Here is a 10,572-nt window from a genome sequence, read left to right as displayed (position 1 = left end):
AAAAAACCATTTCCATCACTGTCTGAGTAAGCAGGCTGTGTTTGGACGTGCACAGGGGACTGGCCAGCTGACTGCCTCCCCCTAAGTCAGGGTTTCAGAGAGCAGCCCTGCACGGGCCTTTGAGGTCAAAGGTTAGGGTTGATAGACAACAGCTGTGGAGGTAAGTGGCTGTTAGCACCTGGACAGGAGAGTGGGGGACCCAGGGCTCCAGGCTGCCTGTGGGGTTGATAAGTGTAAGAACACACCATGCGGAAGGGGAGTCATCGCAGGTGTTCAAGGGCGAGTATACATCATGAGGTCACAAGTTCAGCACAGGTTGAAAACTATGGCTTGCAGGATACATTAGGGTTAGGGAACAGAAACTTATTCCTGGAAGGTATGGAGACGTTATAATAATAACGTGGCTCCTGTTTTGGTTCCACAGAAGCTGTTAGCTTTGCCGTTCTGAGAAGCAATCATCCTGCCAGACAAAAGCACCTACCGCCGGCCCACCTTGTCACAGGAGGGTGCCCAAGCAGGGATTCTCAGAGGCTAAACCCTCCAAGAGGGAAGGGGATGGGGCACGGACCCCAGAGTGAAAATCCCTTAGAGCAGTGGTTCTCCATGTGAGAATTATTTGGGGTCATGAAGTAGGGATTCAGCTGATTATGGCAAAGCTAGACCTGGAGGAGTTAAGCACTCTTCCAGAGGATGAGGCCAAGGCTCAAGGAGTCTTAGTGATACTGGCTTTTGATTATTAGCCATTTCCTGCTACGAATTTCTCGTGTGCTATTGTAGCTTTTCCATCATTCACTGGACACAATTTCCCCTATACAATTAAAGTATTTGTATAACTTTCTCCAACTGTGCTACAACAGATACAGACCAAAATCCCTAATTTGGAGCCTTTCTGTAATTATCATCATTAGCAGCATCCGGCCAGGACCATCCCAGGACAGATGAGAAAGTATCTTATCTGAGATACCTCACAGATTCTCTAAGAACAGACTTACGTGTCCAGATGATCTGTTTGAGAAGGCCTGGCGGATGTGCTAATTAAGCTTAACTTTCTCCTTTCCAAAGTCTTATCTCTAGTTTTAGATCCACCCTTAACAATTAACTCAGAACTAAGCGTTCCAACTTACAGGTACATCTAGCTGTGATGGAAGTTGCCTAGCCAAGTTGCCTAGCAACAGAGCCTAGTTGCTAGAGATAGCTTGGAGAGATGGGGACCAAAGGGATAAGAGGCAGTTTTATTTTCAGAGCAAGGGCAGAGAAGAAAAAAGAGAATGGAAGAATTGATGGGTTAAAAACTGGAGGGGAATGAACTGAGATGGGGAAGAAATGGATTAGAGGAGATCTAGATTGGAGGACTAGAGAGAGAACTAGAAGGATGAGATGGAAGAGGAGGAAGAGCCAGGCGGGGAAGGACAAGATGAGGGAGAACAGGATGAGAGAGAAGGAGATGGGAGAGGAACTAAGATGGGAAAGAACTAGATAGATAAGAACTTAGATGGGGCAGAACTAGCTGAAGGAATTAAGATAGAACTTAGAGGGGACAGCAGAAAAATGTAGAGAGACATCAGGCAAGAAATGAGCTAGACATGAGAGCAGAATAGAAGCTGTGTAGACAGAGAACTGACCCACAAGAATAAAGTGTATGGACTAAAGAGTTTCATGTATGAAGATTCGTTTCATATCGTCTAAGATTAGAGTATCAGCTGGTTATAGATTCTTCCATGGACCCTGGGAGAGGGCTATCGAGGGGCTGGCCCAATAGTCCTCGTTACATGTTTTTAAAAATACGAACGCCCCAGTCCTGTCCAGGTCGATGAAACTGTAACGTCTGTGAGACACAAACATTATTTGTAAATTGAGTCTAGTGCGGTCCTTTTACAGCGCCGGCACACAGGCTTCTTGTCTTATTTCTATTTAAGCAGAACAGAAATTATGCTTGGTGACCAAGAGGCTATAGCTGTGTGGCCCTGGCTGTCCTGGAACTCACTCTGTAGACCAGGCTGGCCTCAAACTCAGAGATCTGCCTGCCTCTGCCTCCTGAGTGAGTGCTGGGATTACAGGTGTGCGCCACCATGCCTGGCTGAAGGATTTTTAACTATGAAAAAAAAAATTACAGGTTAACCTATACGCGAATGAGGAGTTTAGGACTAACTTTGGTAAGATGATAACTTGTTTACAGGAGTCACCTAACGGTGCACACGGGGCTGGGCAGGCGTCTGAATGGGCCCTGCCTGTAGATGGAGACAAGCCCTTGGCCCCTCCCTTAAGGGTTTAACCCACTGGGGCAAGTCAGGGCCCGGGCTAAGGGGCCACTTTTCAGGAGGCAGGGTCACCTTAAGATGTACTTCTTCTTCCCACAATTCCCGAGACCTAGCGCAGTCCCTGCAACCATCTTGGGGCTTGGCCGGATCTCCGCTTACTCAGGAAGGCCTGGTGTTCCTTTTCTTCAGATGCTGCCCGGAGCCTGGGTGCTTTTCGACTCCCCGGGTGCTGCGGGCTTCCTCACCCTTCTCTCAAGTTTCCACCCCCAGCGGCTGCTGCCCTGTGGCTGACCTCCACGTCAGCGCATGTCCATGGCTTTCTTCCCTTCTCTACTGCGTCCTCCTTCTGGTAGTCCGTGCTGAAAGTCACAGCTCGCCCGCTCTCAGGTTTCCCTTTTAAACTCTAACACACTGTCCTCCAGCCTCCGTTCCTGTCTGTTCTGAAATTCTCTTTATTTTTTTTTTTTTTAGTTTTTCGAGACAGGGTTTCTCTGTGTAGCTTTGCGCCTTTCCTGGAACTCACTTGGTAGCCCAGGCTGGCCTTGAACTCACAGGGATCCGCCTGCCTCTGCCTCCCGAGTGCTGGGATTAAAGGCGTGCGCCACCACCGCCCGGCTGAAATTCTCTTTATTAACGAGACTAAAGACTCCAGATTTAGCCTCTGATTTCCCCCTTGTCATATGACAGCAGCCCCCCCAGACCTCCTGGGGTTTCTCATAATGCTTCTCTCCTGCCTTTTAATCTCTAATGGGCAGGGAAACGGGCACCCCTAGACAGCTTCAGCTGCCAGCGAAGTGCTTGCCACACATGTGAAAACCCAGGCATGTCTTGTACCTTGGAGAACAAGGCAACTTATAACAGAAAGCGTTTTATTGCTTATGGTTTCAGAGGGTGAGTCCATGACCATCATGGCGGGGAGCATGGCAGTAGGCAGGCAGGCATGGTACGGAAGCGTTAGCTGAGAGCACACATCTGATCTACAAGGAGAGAGAGAGAGAGAGAGAGAGAGAGAGAGAGAGAGAGAGAGAGAGAGAGAGAGAGAGAGAGAGAGAGAGAGAGGAAAGAGAGGAAAGAGAGAGGAGAGAGGAGAGAGAGAGGGAGAATGAGGGGAGGGGAGAGGGGGAGGGAAGAGAAGGAGAAGAGGGAGGGGGAGGGGGAGAGGGAGAGGGAGAGAGAGACTGGGTCTGGTGTGGGCTTCTGAGACCTCAAAGCCCACCCCTCAGTGACACACCTCCTCCAACAAGGCCACACCTCCTCCTCCTTCCCAAACTGTTCCACTAATGTGGGACCAAGAATTCAAACACGTGAACCTCTGGGGCCCCTTCCCATTCAAACCACCACATGCCTGTAATTTCAGCCATATGTAGGGTAGAGGCAGGAGGATCTCTGGGGTTTGCTAAGTAGCCATGTAGCTGAATCAGTGATCCACATATTCGGTGAGGGACTCTGTCTCAGAAAGAAGGTGGAGAGCATCTAAGGAAGATACCCAGTGTTGACCTCTGGCCTCTGCACACACGTGCGCATTAGAAATGCTTATAAATTGAAGCCCGAGTTTAGAATTCTTGGTCACATCCACAGCCCTTTCCATTAGGGACAGCTTTTGCTTGACACGCTTTAGGAAAAAAAAAAAATGACATCTCCAAAGATGAAGTCGTATCCATGTGCCTTGCATTCTTTAAATCTGCACCTTGGAATGGACTTGAAGCCACATCCTAAGCTTCCCCCACCCCCAACTTAGGGAAAACAAAATAAAACAAAGCCAGTGTCGAATCACACAAAGCACGAGGGTGGGATGAAGCTGTCATATTCGTTTCTTTTCAAAATGTTTATTTATGTGTATGGGGTTTGCCTGTATGTATGTTTGTACACCATACATGCCAGAAGAGGGCATCAGATCCCCTGAGACTGGAGTGTGGATGCTGGAGATCAAACCTGGGTCCTTGGCAAGAGCAGTCAGTGCTCTTAACTGCTGAGCCATCTCTCCAGGCCCAGCATATTCATTCCTTAACATTGTAGTAACCAGTCTCCACAAGATTAGTGGATTAGCCGGGCGGTGGTGGCGCATGCCTTTAATCCCAGCACTTGGGAGGCAGAGCCAGGCGGATCTCTGTGAGTTCAAGGCCAGCCTGGGCTACAGAATGAGTTCCAGGAAAGGTGCAAAGCTACACAGAGAAACCCTGTCTCAAAAAAACAAAACAAAACAAAAAAAAAAGATTAGTGGGTTAAACACCACAGTGTGTCATCTTACAGGTAAACACAGGCCACATGGGGACTGCAGGTGTTTGATGGGGCTGGTTGCTTTTGGAGGCTCCGACGAGGGTCCCTTTCCTGTGTGCTTTTCTGACTTCCACGCCCCCCACCTTCCTTGGTACTTCCCTTCATCTTCACAGCCAGCGAAGGCTGGAGGGTTCCTCCCCCATCACCTTGCTCCACTTCTGACTTCTGTCTCTCTCTTCCACTTTGAAGGACCCTTATGATCCCATTGTGCCCACCTGGATAATCCTCAAGTCCTTAACGATGCCTACAAAGCCCCTTCTGCCTCGGGTGTGACAGGCGCAGGTCACAGGTTTAGGACCGGAACCTCTGCAGAGGCCGTTCTTCTGCCTCCCCAGAAGCTCAAAGACCCAGGATAAACCCGAGGCGCTTGCTTTGGGGCCTGCCATCCCGAAAGCACAACTCCTGACAGAGACTCTTCTGTCCTGCCCCTCAGCCTCAGGCGAGGTTCCTTCCTGATGGCATGTCACAGGGCTGTCCGCGCTCACTGTCACTCTTGCCACCCTCAGTGGGCAGTGAGACCTCAGAGGATTTCATCTGTTGTCTCACCAATATTTATGGAAGGTTTCACTTTCTTTGTTGTTCTTGGAGAACAGTGACCTCTTCTTTTCTTTTTTTTTTTTTTTTTGGTTTTCCGAGACAGGGTTTCTCTGTGTAGCTTTAAGCCTTTCCTGGAACTCACTCTGTCACCCAGGCTGGCCTCGAACTCACAGAGATCCACCTGGCTCTGCCTCCCGAGTGCTGGATTAAAGGCGTGGGCCACTGCCGCCGCCGCCACCACCACCGCCTGGCTTGCTCCCTGTCCTTTGTCTGCTGTGTTCTAACACACTTTCTCCCCTTTTCTCGGCCAATCCGCTTGTCTGCTGTTTGTTTTTACAGACAGCTCTCAGTGTGTAGCCCAAGCTGCCTTAGAACACACTGTGTACCCCATTGTGTGCACTGGACTCTGGTTTTGTTGTTTGTTTTGATAAGGTCTCATATACTCCAGACTGGCCCTTGCCTCACTAGGCAGTCAAGGAGGATTCTGGATTTCTGATCCTCCTGCCTCCACCTGGGATTATAGGAATGTGCCACCACATTTGGCTTGCCGGCACTGAACTCGTGATCCTCCTGCCTCAGCCTCCAGAGTTCTGGGATCACAAGTGTACACTACCACCCCCACAGATCAACCAATAAACTGTTTAACATCTTTTAAAATTAGTGTTTACGAAGCATCTATGTATTTTTTAGAAAAAAATTGTATTTCATTTTCAGTTCATAACATTGAATGGTTTTTTTTAAAAATATCCATCCATAGGGCCATACATCCTTCACCACTAATTCAGAAATGTTTCCACTGCCCAAAAAGAAATCCAAAATTCATCAATCATTCTCCATTCTCTTCTCCTCAGTTCCTGGACACTATCCATCTACTTTCTTTTCTTTTCTTTTCTTTTTATTCACTTTTCTGAATATTTTGTAGAAACAGAACCCTAGGCTATGTGGGGTTTCATGTCTGCTTGCTTTTATTCCAGTGTTTTCAAGGAACATCCAGTGTTAAGGCATGTGTTGATACTTCTCTTCTTTTGATGAAGGAGTAATATTCTTTTTTTTTAAGATTTATTTATTTATTATGCATACAGCATATGTGACTGCAGGCCGGAAGAGGGCACCAGGTCTCATTACAGGTGGTTGTGAGCCACCATGTGGTTGCTGGGAATTGAACTCAGGACCTCTGGGAGAACAGTCAGTGCTCTTAACCTCTGAGCCATCTCTCCAGCCCCAGGAATAATATTCTTTTGGGTGCATAGGCCACAATTACTTATCCAGTCATCATTTGATGGAGACTTGGATTGTTCCACTTTTGATCACAACTGCCTGCAACTCCAGCTCCAGGGGATCTGATACCCTCCTTCTGGTCTCCAAGGCACCTGCACTCATATGAACATACCAACACACACACACACACACACACACACACACACACACACACACACACACAATCAACAAATCAATAAAAAACCATTTAAGTGGATTTTATTCAAAAGTTAAATGTGCTCTTTCTTTTATCTTGAAGGTAATGTACATTAATAACCTTTTGGAATTAGTTATATCTAATAAGCTTCAAGAAAGCTACCTTTCCTGTGAGTTTCTGCAAGAAGCACCCATGCCACCAGTCTAAATCCACTAAAATAAAACAAAACCCACAGCAGGCATGAGATTGCAAGCCTGTAATCCCAGCACTTCGGAGGATCAGCCTGGTCTACATAGCAAGTTCCAGGTCAACCAGAGTTAAATAGTGAGACCCAGTCTGAACAAACAAACAAACAATGGATAAACTGTTAGGTCTCACAGAAACCCTGGACAAACAGCTAACTGAAGTGTCTATCAAAGCAAACTCTGGCCAGCTCAGTACCCAGTACTCTCCTCAGTACCTGTGATACCGGCACTTCTCAATCCGCCCTACCCTAAATCCCTCCCTCCTGCCATGGGCTGCAGGAATATATTATAAGAACCCAGCTGGTTATGGTAAAGCCACTACCTGAAGAGATCAAGGAATTCCTCCAGAGGAAGCCAAACTCCAAGGAACTTTTGGTGTTATTTGGCTTGTTATATATCAGCTGTCTTCTGTTATGAAAATCATGTGTGCCTTCATAGCTTTCCCAGTTGATTTTTCCTAAGAATTGCTAACAGTGTGAACTGATCACTCTCTGGACATACACATTCCAGGTATTTGGAGAACAGCCTCAGGAAAGACTTCCTTCCCTCAGGCCCATCTGTTTCTTCTCCTTCTAGTGCTGGAATCAGATAATCTCCCTTAGCCACATTCAAGGACTAACAGGAATAACAGTCCAAACCACCACATAATAAGTCTCCTGAATTAAGGTAAATTCCACAGGAAGACACCGCCTAGGTCAGGTAGACATTAAGTAATAGCTTTACACAATTTAGCTCCGACCCTCCTTTTCTTACAGCCTTACTAACTTTATAGACCTCTAAACTCCTTACCTAACCACTTCTAGGAATATTTAGATAACCTTCTGCACTGAAAGCTATGCTCATCCAGAACCCCAGTTCAAGCCTCCCTGTAATTATCATCATTGGCAGCATCCGACCAGGTCCATCCCCAGATGGAGGAAAGTACCTTATCAGAGATTCCTCTGTACTCTCTAGAACAGACTTAAGCATCCAGACTACCTATTTGAGAAGGCCTGGCGGATGTGCCAATTAAGCTTAATGTTTTCCTTTCCAAAGTCTTATCTCTAGCTTTAGAACCACCCTTAACAATTAACTCAGAACTAAAGGGTTCCAACTCACAGGTACATCCAGCTGTGATGGAAGTTGCCTAGCCAAGTTGCCTAGCAACTGAGCACACTTGCCGGAAACCGGCAGGAGTGGAGATAGCTTGGAGAGATAAGGGCCAAAGGGATAAAAAGGCAGTTTTATTTTCAGAGAAGAACTTGATATAAGTTTCAGAGATATAAGGAGATGGAGAGGAAGAGAGGAGTGAAGAACTTGAGGATGGAGAACAGAGGGATAAGGAGGATTTTGACCAGAGAGAACGTGGGGATGAGATGGAAGATGAGGAAGAGCCAGATGGGGAAGTAGTAGCTGGGTAAGAACGAGATGAGAAGGACCCAGATGAGGCAGAACTAAGATGAGAGAATTAAGATATAACTTAGAGGGAACAGTAGCTAAAGGTAGAGAGAAATCAGACAAGAAAGGAGCTAGGCACGAGAACAGAACTGAAGCTGTGTAGACAAGATTTTATCCCAGAGGAATAAAGTACACAGACCAAGAACTCGGTGTGCTTAGATTCATTTCCCGAAAATAATTCTCGCTGTTTGTAGTTTCTCCCTTGAGCCCCTGGGAAGTATAATATTAAGGCTGGTCCTTCTAATATTATACAAGACCCTCCCAGGGCCTGGGCTCCACTTCCCTTCCCCCAGCCTCTGCTCCTTATATAACTCAGCCATTTTGGCTTGGTTCTCTTGGTCTCCAGGCACATCTTGGTCTATCTGTCACATCCCACTCTCTTCCTCTCTCGCTCTCCCCCTCCTCTGATGGCCGGGTTCAGTCTGGACCCTTCCAGATGCCTCTGACTGTTCTCTCCCTCACATCTACAATAAAACCCTCTGCTGGGCCGTACCTAGGAGGGGGGGGGGGTCATGTCATCATTTTCATTCACAAACGGAGAGGAAACCAACAGTGACTTGAGTAGATTGTATCATTCAATTTCCCGGAGACTGAAAGATCTGGTCATTCAAGCTCTAAGTTACACTGACCACACCACACCTGCCTCGTAGAGGGGACCCAGGGCAAGTCCTCCTGAGATGGCCGCCCTAACCCAGGTCTGGCCATCGTCTAGTTGTACATAGTTACAGCTGCTCTAGCTTCCTCTGAAGAAAAGTACCCTGAAAGGGAGTGACGCTTGACAAGGTACTGACCTGGCCGCGCCTCAGCTTAACTTTGATGGAAGTGTGGCAGACACGGGACTCACCCGCAGGAACCTCCGAAGGGAGGGTGGGGAGCGGAACCCTGTCCAAGAATGGAGCTGCGCCAGAGTTCTAAGTGCTTGTGAGAAGATCCCACGGACACAAGACAAAGTCTTGTGACCTCTGCTCCTTCCAAGCATGGATTTGTTCTTGGAAGGTGCTTTCATACCCCTCAGGTGCAGTAGGAGAGGGTTCACTTCAGATTGCCCATTATCTTACTTTCGTTATTCAGAAATGTTTCCAAGCACAGCCTGTCCTTAAGTTCGCATACAGCTTGAAGTCGTGTGGACTTTGCTCAAATGACCTTGCTTAACCCTCAGTATGAATTGTCTGATGCACTGAGTAAAGCTGGCCATTGCGTGAGACTTTAGTCCGCCTCACTTTTAGACTCCATTCTCCCAAGTCCCACGGCCTCCAGAGCCTTGACTGAGAAAGGAATGAGTTTTTGCTGGAGGAGGAGGAGGAATTGCCTTTACTCTTGTGGCCTGGGGTCAGCTGGGGCCTAGATTTGGGAAAGCTCTGGAGATCTTTGTAGGGATGGGACCCCTCCGATCCCTGGAGGCAACATGGCCACACTGAGCTTGGACTGGACGGGGGCCTTTTTACAACGCTTACTCCACATGACTGTGCCAAGCCTCCCACCAGGTGAAATCGGGGCCAGCCTCCTGCAGATGCACAGTCTGTACACATTTCAGGATGTTCATTTTGTGATTTTTGGTTGAAATTCTTAACGTATAGCACCTATCTGAACTACTCAAGCATTATAGTGATTTTCTAGTTGTTTTAGTTCTCATTATTCACTAACAAAATCCCCGTACCCTGAAACTATTATTCATGTATCATGAATAACCACAAAAGTGTGTTATCCAAACAGGAAGCAGTGTCTTAGCCCTTAAAGAATGAGGTGTCGACCTGTGGGGAACCAGCTCATCATATGTAAATGAGGGGCATCAGAACTATTTTTAATGTGCTGATCTTACACATATAAATACCTGTTCATATCCAGATGATCTAAAAATAAGGCTTCAAAGGAGCACAAGAATATCCAACACTTCGTTCTTCCTGGCCCTACTGGTAACTTTCTTCAATTATAAATAGCTTTGTCTTGTAAAACATATGGTTTTAAATTTAAGGATTTACCTCAGTAACATTTTAACTCACTTTAATGGTCTTAGTATTTTATTTGGCTCTTTAAATATTGTCCTATATGTTCTCATGTATTTAAATTTTTTATTTATCTTGCTATGTATTTTAATGTTACTCTGATAATTATTATTCTAGGTTATATTCAGACTTTACAGTACTTAATGACTAAAAACAAATTGTAGAACAGTCACAAAAACTCTATAAACAACATCAATTTTTTAAAAACATGTATTTATTTTTACTACTTATGTGAGAGTGCTCTGCTTACATGTATGTGTGTATCACATGCATGCCTGATGTCCAGTGAAGCCAGAAGACGGTGCTAGACCCCCTGGAACTGGAGTTATAGACTGTTGTGAGCCACAGCCTGTGGGTGCTGGGAATTAAATTTGGATCTTCTAGAAGAGCATCCAAGGCTC

The sequence above is a fragment of the Peromyscus maniculatus genome, chromosome 10 (assembly GCF_049852395.1).
Source record: "Peromyscus maniculatus bairdii isolate BWxNUB_F1_BW_parent chromosome 10, HU_Pman_BW_mat_3.1, whole genome shotgun sequence".
NCBI classification, from domain to species: Eukaryota; Metazoa; Chordata; class Mammalia; order Rodentia; family Cricetidae; genus Peromyscus; species Peromyscus maniculatus.
This window is presented reverse-complemented; position numbering follows the sequence as displayed.